This window comes from Triticum urartu, chromosome 7A (genome assembly GCF_056163025.1).
Source record: "Triticum urartu cultivar PI428250 chromosome 7A, HENAU_Tu73, whole genome shotgun sequence".
In the NCBI taxonomy this organism is placed as follows: domain Eukaryota; kingdom Viridiplantae; phylum Streptophyta; class Magnoliopsida; order Poales; family Poaceae; genus Triticum; species Triticum urartu.
In genome coordinates, this window is record NC_141879.1 from 613191667 (window position 1) to 613202176 (window position 10510).

Genomic DNA, 10510 nt, shown 5'->3' on the forward strand with positions numbered 1-10510 from the left:
TGTTAGCAGTTGCCGCATTTTATGAAATCTGGCAAATGGAAGTCAAAACTGTATTCCTTAATGGATTTATTAAAGAAGAGTTGTATATGATGCAACCAGAAGGTTTTTTCAATCCTAAAGATACTAACAAAGTGTGTAAGCTCCAGCGACCCATTTATGGACTGGTGCAAGCCTCTCAGAGTTGGAATATGCGCTTTGATAGTGTGATCAAAGCATATAGTTTTATACAGACTTGCGGTGAAGCCTGTATTTACAAGAAAGTGAGTGGGAGCACTACAGCCTTTCTGATAAGTATATGTGAGTGACATATTGTTGATCGGAAATTATGTAGAATTTTCTGGAAAGCATAAAGGAGTGTTTGAAAGGAGTTTTTCAAAGAAATACCTCGGTGAAGCTGCTTACACATTGAGCATCAAGATCTATAGAGATAGATCTGTAAGTGCATCTAGTGCCACCCCTAGTTGGTTTTGGAGTATTGACGACAAACCTAGTTGAGGGACTAATGTGTTTGTGAGAATTGCAGAATAACACAGGTAGAAGTCCCTCATGATTCGGTTTTACTACCAGAGATGACCCCTAAAAATGTATGAAGATATTGAAGTCAAAGGTGGTATATGAAGATATTCACATTGAAGACTATGACAAGAGAAGACACGATATGAAGCCTATGGAGCTCGAAGACTTAGATCTTTCGTAGTTCTTTTTCTTTTGTGTTGAGTCATAGGAACCACCGTACTATTAAGTGGGGTCCAAGAGAACCAGTCAGAATGACTGAAGTGATGCCTAAACCAAAAACCTATGTCTTCGAGTGAAGACAATGAGAGCGAATCTTGTCCAGAGTCGGACAAGTCAGCTTTGCTTGTAGCCCAAGTAAAGTTGCCGTGTGAGTTTGAAATCTGACTGTTGGAACACGTGTCAGTTCCTTAGTGACCCAGGGTCATTTCGGACAAATCAGGCAGGTTGCCAAGTGGCTATAAATAGCCCACCCCCTACAACCATAAATGGTTGGCTGCTCAGATTGAAAGCACGGCTTTTGTCGTTTGAGAGCAACCCACCTCGAAGCCTTTGACAGAGAATTCCTTGCGAGGATAAAGACCTAACCACCAGAGCCAGAGAGAATTGGGCATCACTTAAGTCTTCTTGTCTGTGTGATCTGAAGACTTATTACACTTGAGGACTGTGCATCCTCCAGCCAGTTAGGCGTCGCGTTCTGAGCTTCCAAGAGACATTGTGGATTGCTAGTGAACGAAGTCTGTGAAGGTTTGGGAGTGTACCTTGAAGACTTACCAGAGTGATTAGGCGAGGTCTATGTGACCTTAGCTCAAGGAGAATACGGTGAGGACTGGGTGTCCTGAGCTGCGTGTTCAGGACTGGGTGTCCGGGACTGTGTGTCCTAAGGTTTAAATACCTAGCCGCTCCAACCAGACGTACAGTTGTCACAGCAACTGGAACTGGTTCAACATATCATTGTCTTCAACGAGTCACTGGTTCCATCTTCACTTCACGTTACTTACTGTTACTCCTAGTGAAGTCATTGTATGTTTGCTCTATCATTTGTCTTCACTGAGTGACTGTGTGTTCTGTTTGGCTTCACAATATCTTCCTATCTGATCCTTACTACCTAGCTGCTATTAGTCTTTGTGCTTTCAATTCATTGAATACTTGACTATGGTTTGCCTAGTGTAGTCTACCTTCCGCTGCATGGTAATCGGTCTATTTTTATCGTTTGTCTTCAAAACTCCCATGTTCTGAAGACTTTCATAAAAATCGCCTATTCACCCCCCCCCCCTCTAGTCGATATAACGCACTTTCAATTGGTATCAAAGCAAGGTGCTCCTTGTTCTGTGTGATTCGGTTTAACCACCTCGAGTTTTAGCTATGTCGACTGCAGGGATAATTAAAGTCTCCGCTGCGTGCCCCGTCTTTGATGGAACTAAATATCCCTACTAGAAGAATAAGATGCGTATGCATCTTGAAGCCATTGACGTCGACCTATGGTATGTCGTCGAGAACGGCGTTCCTAGGCTGGAGAAGGTGTCACTGCTGCTGATGTCAAGAAATTTGTTCAATTGGACTCTACTGCCAAGAATATCATCTGTGGTCATCGGACCAAAGGACGGTATGGCCGTGTGAGTGCTTTGAAGACATCCAAGCTGGTCTGGGACTGGCTCTCCAAGGTCAATGAAGGCATCTCAACCTAGAGAGATCAGAGAATCAGTGTCCTTCGCAACCTCTTCAACCGCTTCAAGCGAAATGACAATGAGAATGTCCAGCACACATTTGACCGCCTCACTGACATCACAAATGAGCTTCAAGCCCTCGGCGCCACTGAGATTACCAAACACGAAGTCGTCAAGACGCTGCTGAGATCACTTGATAATTCGTTTGACATCCTGGCCCTGATGATTCAAGAACGTCCTGATTTCAAGACACTCGATCCGTCTGACATACTTGAGAGGCTCAACACACATGAGTTTCAGCTTTCGGAGAAAAGAGATATCTATGGTCCAAACTATGGGCGAACTTGTGCCTTGAAGGCAAAAGGTGTCTCCTCATCTGAAGAAGAATCTGACAGCAGTTCTGATGATCCTGAAGACATTGGAAGGGAACTTGCTATGCTTGTCAAGAAGTTCCAAAAATTCACCAAGAAGGCTTCAGAAAGTCTTCCCGATCAGTTCAAGGAATGATGAAGCTCCTGCTCATGACTACAAGAGGAAAACATGTCACAAGTGCAAGAAACTTGGCCACTTCATCTCTGAGTGTCCACAGTGGGACAATGAGAACAAAAAGAAGAAGAAGAGCAAGGAATATGACTCTGACGACAAGAAGAAGAAGAAGAAATACTCAAAGTCTTCTTCCAAGTCTTCATCACATAAGAAGAGCTCATCTGGCAAGGCACGTGTGTTTGTTGGCAAGGAAATGGATTCAAAGGAGGAGTCTGCTTCTGAGGAGGCGGAGGTGGAGTCTGAGGAGGAATCCGACTCAGGCGTCGCAAGTCTGGCTACAGCATATGTTGCCAAGTCCATATTCAACACTGAAGACAATGACTTCATCACCGACACCGATGAAAATGACAAGGACTACTCCGCTTCTACCTACCGCTTCATGGCACGCAGTGCCAAGGTAAACACACGCACTACTCACTATCAAACATCTAGTGATGATGACTCTGATTGTGGTTCAAAACCTAGCTACAAAACACTTGCTAAAATTGCAACTGAACAACAGAAAGCTATGGAACATATTCAAAAACTGTTAGACAGAAGCGATGATCTGTTAGGTGCTGAAATGACTCGATCAGAATCCTTAATTGAAGACATAAAAAATCTTCACGTTAAGTATCAGGAACTTGAAAGTCGTCATGAAACTCTCTCAACAACTCATGAAAAGCTTTCCTATGATTATCTTCAAAGGAAGCAGGATCTTGAGAAATTGAGAGCGGTTCATGAAGATCTTCAAACGGAAAACGAGTCACTTCACGCCAAACAGATCAGTCCCGCTCAGGAAGGATTTGAACCACCATGTATTAAATGCATTGAGCGTGATAATGTTACTTCTGTTGCTGAATGTTCTACTGCTACTGCTGTTGCAATATCTTCAACTGTTGATGTGGTAACTAACCCCTCTGCTGAGGATACCACCGCTATTGCTGATGAGAATGCTAGGTTGAAGACATTGCTTGAAACAGGGATGTACAAAAGTCTTCAAGAGCATCAGACACTATGTGATGTCCTCAAAAAGCAGATTTTGAACCGAAACCCTAGGAAACAGGGTGTTGGGTTCATAAGGAAAATGAATGCAGATGGCTCTTACTGGAAACCTGAGCAGTACCCCAAAACCATGTGGGTTGCTGCAAAGGAACCTTCAGCAGATCCATCCAATCTAACTGGCTTCACTTGTGCTAACCCCATTATCATTGATGAATCCTTTGATGCAAACTATATACTGTTTAAGAATCAGAATGGTGAAGTGTTTGCCAGGTACATTGGTACTAACTGCAGGAATGGACCGCCTATGAAGAAGATCTGGGTTCCGAAAAGGTGTTTGGAAAATCTTCCTGTGAATGTCTTCATGACACCTCACATGAAGAAGACAAACCTCAGACCAAAGGCTTCATACGGTCCAAAGGCTTCATACAAACAGAAGACTCACCTGAGTCGCACTAACGCAAATGTTTTGCAGGGAAACCATACTCAGGCATATGAATATGGGAGCGGTTCATCAAACCGCCATGTTCATAAGACCAAGAACTATTTTGCTTATTCTTATGAGTACTATTGTCCGCCTGCAAGACTGTTTGCTAGGGCTTCAAAGCCAAAATTCTCAGATGCTGCACTTAGACTCATTGCTTCTAAGCCACCCTTGAAGATGTGGGTGGCTAAGAAAGCTTAACTCTCTTTTGCAGGGAAAGGTCTCCAGCAGAAAACCAAAATCGTCTGACGCTATTGCTGGGGACCTTAAACATCTTGTAGGGCGCAAGATCAAATGCCCAAATGGTCTTACTATTTTACTTCGTACCTAAATCGCTTGCTACTCTCCCTATTAGTCCTAACTTGGATCTAAGCTTTCATAACCCACTAGTTCGTCAAATGTTTTTGCTTCACAATGCTCTTGGTGAAGCCTATCCCCCTAACTGCACTGTAGGGTATGACACCAGCATCTTCAGAATGGATTATTGACAGTGGGTGTACAAATCACATGACTGGCAAAAGAAGTCTTCTTATGGACTCAACCTTACGTCCATCCGACAAGAGCCACATCACATTTGCTGACACTGGTAAAAGTAAGGTATTGGGTCTAGGTAGAGTTGCAATCTCAAGGGATCAACACATGGATAAATTCATGCTTGTTGAATCCCTTGGCTTCAACTTAATGTCTGTCTCAATGCTTTGCGATTTGAACATGATCGTAATGTTTGGAAAATATCGTTGCCTTGTACTAATGGAATCTGACAAGTCTCTAGTGTTTGAAGGGTATCGAAAAGATGATTTGTACGTGGTAGATTTCTCAGCAGGGCCACAGCTTGCAGTATGTCTTCTAGCAAAGGCTTCAGAATGCTGGCTCTGGCATCGGAGGCTTGGACATGATGGCATGAGGAACCTCCACACCCTTGCGAAGAAGAAGCATGTCATAGGCATCGAGGGCGTCAAGTTCAAGAAAGACCAGTTATGCGGTGCCTGTGAACCAGGGAAGATGATGAGGGCCAAACATCCCTCGAAGACAATCATGACCACTACTCAACCCTTCGAACTGCTTCACATGGATCTTTTCAGTCCCACTCATTACTCAACTCTAACTACTACTGCTTGCCTCTATGGCTTCGTTATTGTTGATGATTATTCTAGATATACTTGGGTGCACATAATCCTTTACAAGTCTGAAGTGCAGGATGTCTTCAGACGCTTCGCCAATCGAGCTATGAACAATTTTGGCGCCAAGATAAGGCACATCAGAAGTGACAATGGCACTGAATTCAAGAACACTGGCCTTGATACATATCTTGATACCTTGGGCATCACACATGAATTCTCAGCCCCGTACACGCCACAGCAGAATGGCGTCGTCGAACGCAAGAGCAGAACACTAATTGAAATGGCCAGAACGATGCTAGATGAATACAAGACCCCAAGAAAATTCTGGCCCGAAGCCATTGATACTGCATGCCATACAATCAATCGTGTTTATCTTCACAAGCTACTGAACAAGACATCTTATGAGCTCCTTACTGGCAAGAAGCCAAATGTCAGTTACTTCAGAGTATTTGGCGCAAGGTGCTGGATCAAGGACCCACATCACACCTCAAAGTTTGCACCAAAAGCACATGAGGGTTTTATGCTTGGATATGGAAAGGATTCTCACTCCTACAGAGTCTTCAATCTCTTTCATTACAAAGTGGTTGAAACAGTGGATGTGCGGTTCGATGAGACCAACGGTTCACAAAGAGAGCAACTGCCAAATGTGCTAGATGAAGTTCCATCCAGTGAATCAATCAAGCTAATGGGAACTGGAGAAATTATACCTTCTGAAGCTCATCCTGGAGAAGAACTTATCATTTCAGCACCTGATCAACATGAAGACAATGCTCAGCCTGAAGATATTCCTTCCAACAATGACAATGAATAGCAAGAGCAAAGTCTTCACCCTGTACATCCTCGCGTTGCCAATGAAGTGCAGATTGAAAGAATAATTGATAGCATCAATGCACCTGGTCCACTCACTCATTCAAGGGCAACTCAGCTAGCAAATTTCTGTGGGCACTTCGCATTCGTCTCAATAGCAGAACCCAAGAAAGTTGAAGAAGCCTTCATGGAACCTGAATGGATTCAAGCTATGCAAGAAGAGCTTCAACAGTTTGAGCTGAATAATGTATGGGAACTGGTTAAGCGTCCTGATCCACGGAAGCACAATATAATAGGCACCAAATGGATATACCGCAACAAGCCAGATGAGCATGGTCAAGTTGTCAGAAACAAAGCTCGTCTCGTTGCTCAAGGATATACTCAAGTGGAAGGCATTGACTTCGATGAAACATTTGCTCCTGTGGCTAGACTTGAAGCCATACGCATACTGCTGGCCTATGCAAATCATCATAACATACTTCTATATCAAATGGATGTGAAGAGTGTCTTTCTCAATGGCAAGATTGAATAAGAAGTGTATGTTGCACAACCACCTGGCTTTGAAAATCCAAAACATCCTGACATGGTATACAAGCTCAACAAGGCACTGTATGGCCTCAAACAAGCCCCTCGGGCCTGGTATGACACACTCAAATACTTCCTGAAGAGCAAAGGCTTCATACCTGGTTCCCTAGATCCCACTCTTTTCACGAAGACATATGATGGTGAACTGTTTGTGTGCCAAATATATGTGGATGACATTATCTTCGGCTGCACCAATCAGAAGTACAGTGAAGAGTTTGGATATATGATGCAAGAGCAATATCAGATGTCCATGATGGGGGAGCTAAAGTTCTTCCTTGGTCTTCAAATACGACAACAACGCAATGGCATCTTCATATCTCAAGAGAAGTATCTCAAAGATTGCCTGAAGAAGTTCGGTATGCAAGACTGCAAAGGCTTCACAACACCAATGCCAGCCAAACATCATCTGGGTCCTGACGACAATGGTAAAGAGTTCGATCAAAAGGTATACTGCTCAATGATTGGTTCTTTACTTTATCTATGTGCATCTAGGCCAGATATTATGCTTAGTGTTTGCATGTGTGCTCGATTTCAAGCGGCACCAAAGGAGTCGCATCACTTAGCTGTGAAGCGAATTCTTCGATATTTGGCTCACACCCCAACTCTAGGATTATGGTATCCAAAGGGCTCAGAGTTTGATCTGGTTGGATTCTCGGATGCTGATTATGCTGGTGACAAAGTTGATCACAAGTCTACATCAGGCACATGTCACTTTCTGGGACGATCACTTGTATGTTGGTCTTCAAAGAAGCAGAACTGTGTATCTCTCTCCACTGCTGAATCAGAATACATTGCTGCTGGATCTTGCTGCGCTCAGCTTCTGTGGATGAAGCAAACACTCAAGGACTATGGCATTCATCTGAAGCAAGTGCCACTTTACTGCGACAACGAAAGCGCCATCAAGATTGCTAACAACCCAGTTCAGCACTCGAAGACAAAGCACATTGAAATACATCATCACTTTCTCAGAGATCATGTTGTGAAGGAACACATTGATATCATACACGTCAACACTGAAGAGCAATTGGCAGATATCTTCACCAAGCCCTTGGATGAGAAGAGGTTTTGCAAGTTACGGTGTGAGCTAAATATCCTGGAATCCTCAAATGTCCTGTGATCAGGCACACATCCTAACCCTTATGCATATTGATGACTTAGATGTGCAACACACGAAGTGAAGTATATCTTCAATCAATGAAGACATACATTCTAAGTGTGAATACATTAATGTGGAATTTGACTTCGGAGCGCCACGATAATTGTGCGCCGTGTCTGGGTCTAATACTTCCTATATGGTGGGTAACGCCACCACCAAACGTTCTATTTTGAAGTGTTTCACTCATGGCGTTACCTTGCAATGTCTTCACATTTGGTTTGGCTTCGATCTCAACATATTTTCATGATTATCTTCACTATGTTGATTATAGATATATATTTATATGCTAGTATTCTGTCCTCTACAGCATTCACTTATAGCTATGTCTTCGTGTTGAATCTTTTGAACTAAGTGAATGTGATCGGACCCTAACTTCTCTATGCTTTCTATCTCAAACTCTATCTCTCCAAGTCATATGCATTCTATTGAAACTGTCGAATGTCTTCTCTGCGTCCTTGTCAGCAGAAGATACAGAGACAACCATTAAGTCCGTTTTCAATGTTCATTCCTCCACATGAATTCCGGAGAAGTAGGAACGACCACCCGACAATCCAGGCGTGCGTGGGACGTGGAACAAACCCCAAAATTCCGCATAATGGCCACGTGTTTCCCAAATGCGAATCGCCAGGGGCACCTGTGTAATAGCACAGTGCCGCCATTGTGCCTATAAATACACACTCACAGCGGTCATTATCTCTTCTTCCACCCTCGCACGAACCCTAGCGCCACCGCTAGCTCTCGACGACGCTGGCGACGAAGCGCTTTGCTGCCGCAACCTCTCCGACGCCGTCTTCACGCCGACCGCGGACATCGTCCTCTCCGCCGTCGCCGTAGGTGTCCTCCGTCGCCAAGTTAGGGCACGGAGGATCGAACTGCTCTGCCTCATCTCCCACTTCGTCTAGCAGTTCTCAGTGTGGTAAATAAAACTCCCTTTTTACAGCACCGTTGATCCTGAAGAGGATTACAGTCAGCGCAAGACCAGAATCCAATGGATTCGAAGATATTGGGCAGAACAATGGTTCAAATACAGATTTGTGACCCAGGAGTATGCTAACAAAAGCGCCATCAAGAGACCGTGGGGAGACATCCTATTCAAGAATCTTCTACCCAGGTCCAGAGATGAAGCCATTGCTCAAGGCTTCTACCCATGCATGGTCCGTGGACCACAGCCTGCTGATGCACACTCGTCGTCACTGCTATGGTGTCGTGATGACAATCTGTTCAAGCGCAACTTCCAGTTTGCTCAGAACTCAGCAAAGCAGAACAAGAAGACTTTTGGGTTAGACTTCAACCCTGGTCCCTCATCTCCATGGGCAGATGGCACACGACATGCAGAACCCAATGTCATCGGCCCTTTCGCCAACCTTGAAGGCCTCATCACCTACATCTTGGTTCAAGGGACTGCAGTGAATGAGCCTGCAGCTGACACTGAGTCTGATGACGCGCCTACAGTGCCGAAGCCTAAGCAGTTGAAGAAGCCAAAAGCTTCAAAGCCGGCCCCTTCACCAAAAATCTCAAGGGCGAAGCCATTGGCAACTGCACCTCCTGAAGACAGTGTGCAGTCTGAAGACTTATCACACGTCTCAAGGCCCCAGAAGGCCAAGATGCCTCTGTTTCACACTGGCAAAGAGCTAACAGCTGCTGCCATTCTACGCAACGACGACATTGATCTGTTAAGTGATGAAGATCTTGCAGATGACGCTCTTGAGCAACTCATCAAGAGCAAAGAAGAAGCAGAAATCTTCAATGATCTGCCTCTCTTTGATGTCACCATCATCCACAACTTCATTGACGAGTGGTTTGACACGCCAAACATCAGCTTTGAAGATCTGCAGCTACCCATTGGCCTCAGTGTCGCCTTCCAAGGCGCCATTGCTTTAGAACTTGCTATTGCCCAGCGCATTGTTGAGCTGAAGCAGAAGATTGACTATGAAAAGGCTCAGTTCAAGAAGCATATGGCCAAGCTCAGCGTGCAAGAAGTGAAGAACTTCAAGACAATGATGCACGAGCTCAAGGAAGCCTTTGTGAAGCAGCGTGCAGAAGCTCAGGGTTCGCGTGAGCGCATGAAGACTCTGGCTGACAGATGTGTGCAAGCCTATAATGAGGCTGAGAAGCGTAAGGCACTTGGGCGTCCTGGCATCGACCCCGGGATGGCCGCAAAGAAGAAGAAGAAGCCTGCTACGGCTGAATCTGATGCACCAAGGCAAGAAGCAGTTCCGATTGTCTTCCCAACAAGAATGACTGGCTTGAAGCCAAAGAGCCGGTCAACAGCTTCAGAGCTCAAGAAGACAAGAACTGCTGAGGCTGAAGCCAGGAAGAGGAAACACTCTAAAGACTCTCCTACTGGCCCCACCAAGAAAAAGCGAAAAACCAAGAAAGCTCGGGCTGCTCCCACAGAGCCCTTGATAGTTGAACCCATTTCTATGGTTCATCCTGACGCAGAACGTGAACTGACGGTTCATGAGCCTGCTTCCACAGAGGCTCCTGAAGCTGAAGAAATTCCAGCAGTTGATCCCATCGCTGCTGAAGACATTGGTCATCATGACAATGTAGAACATGATGCAGTCCTTCCTCAGTTAGAAAACAGCAAACTCATCAGCATTGGTCGTCCACTGACGCCAATTGCACAGGATGCTTCATGGGCGGATCG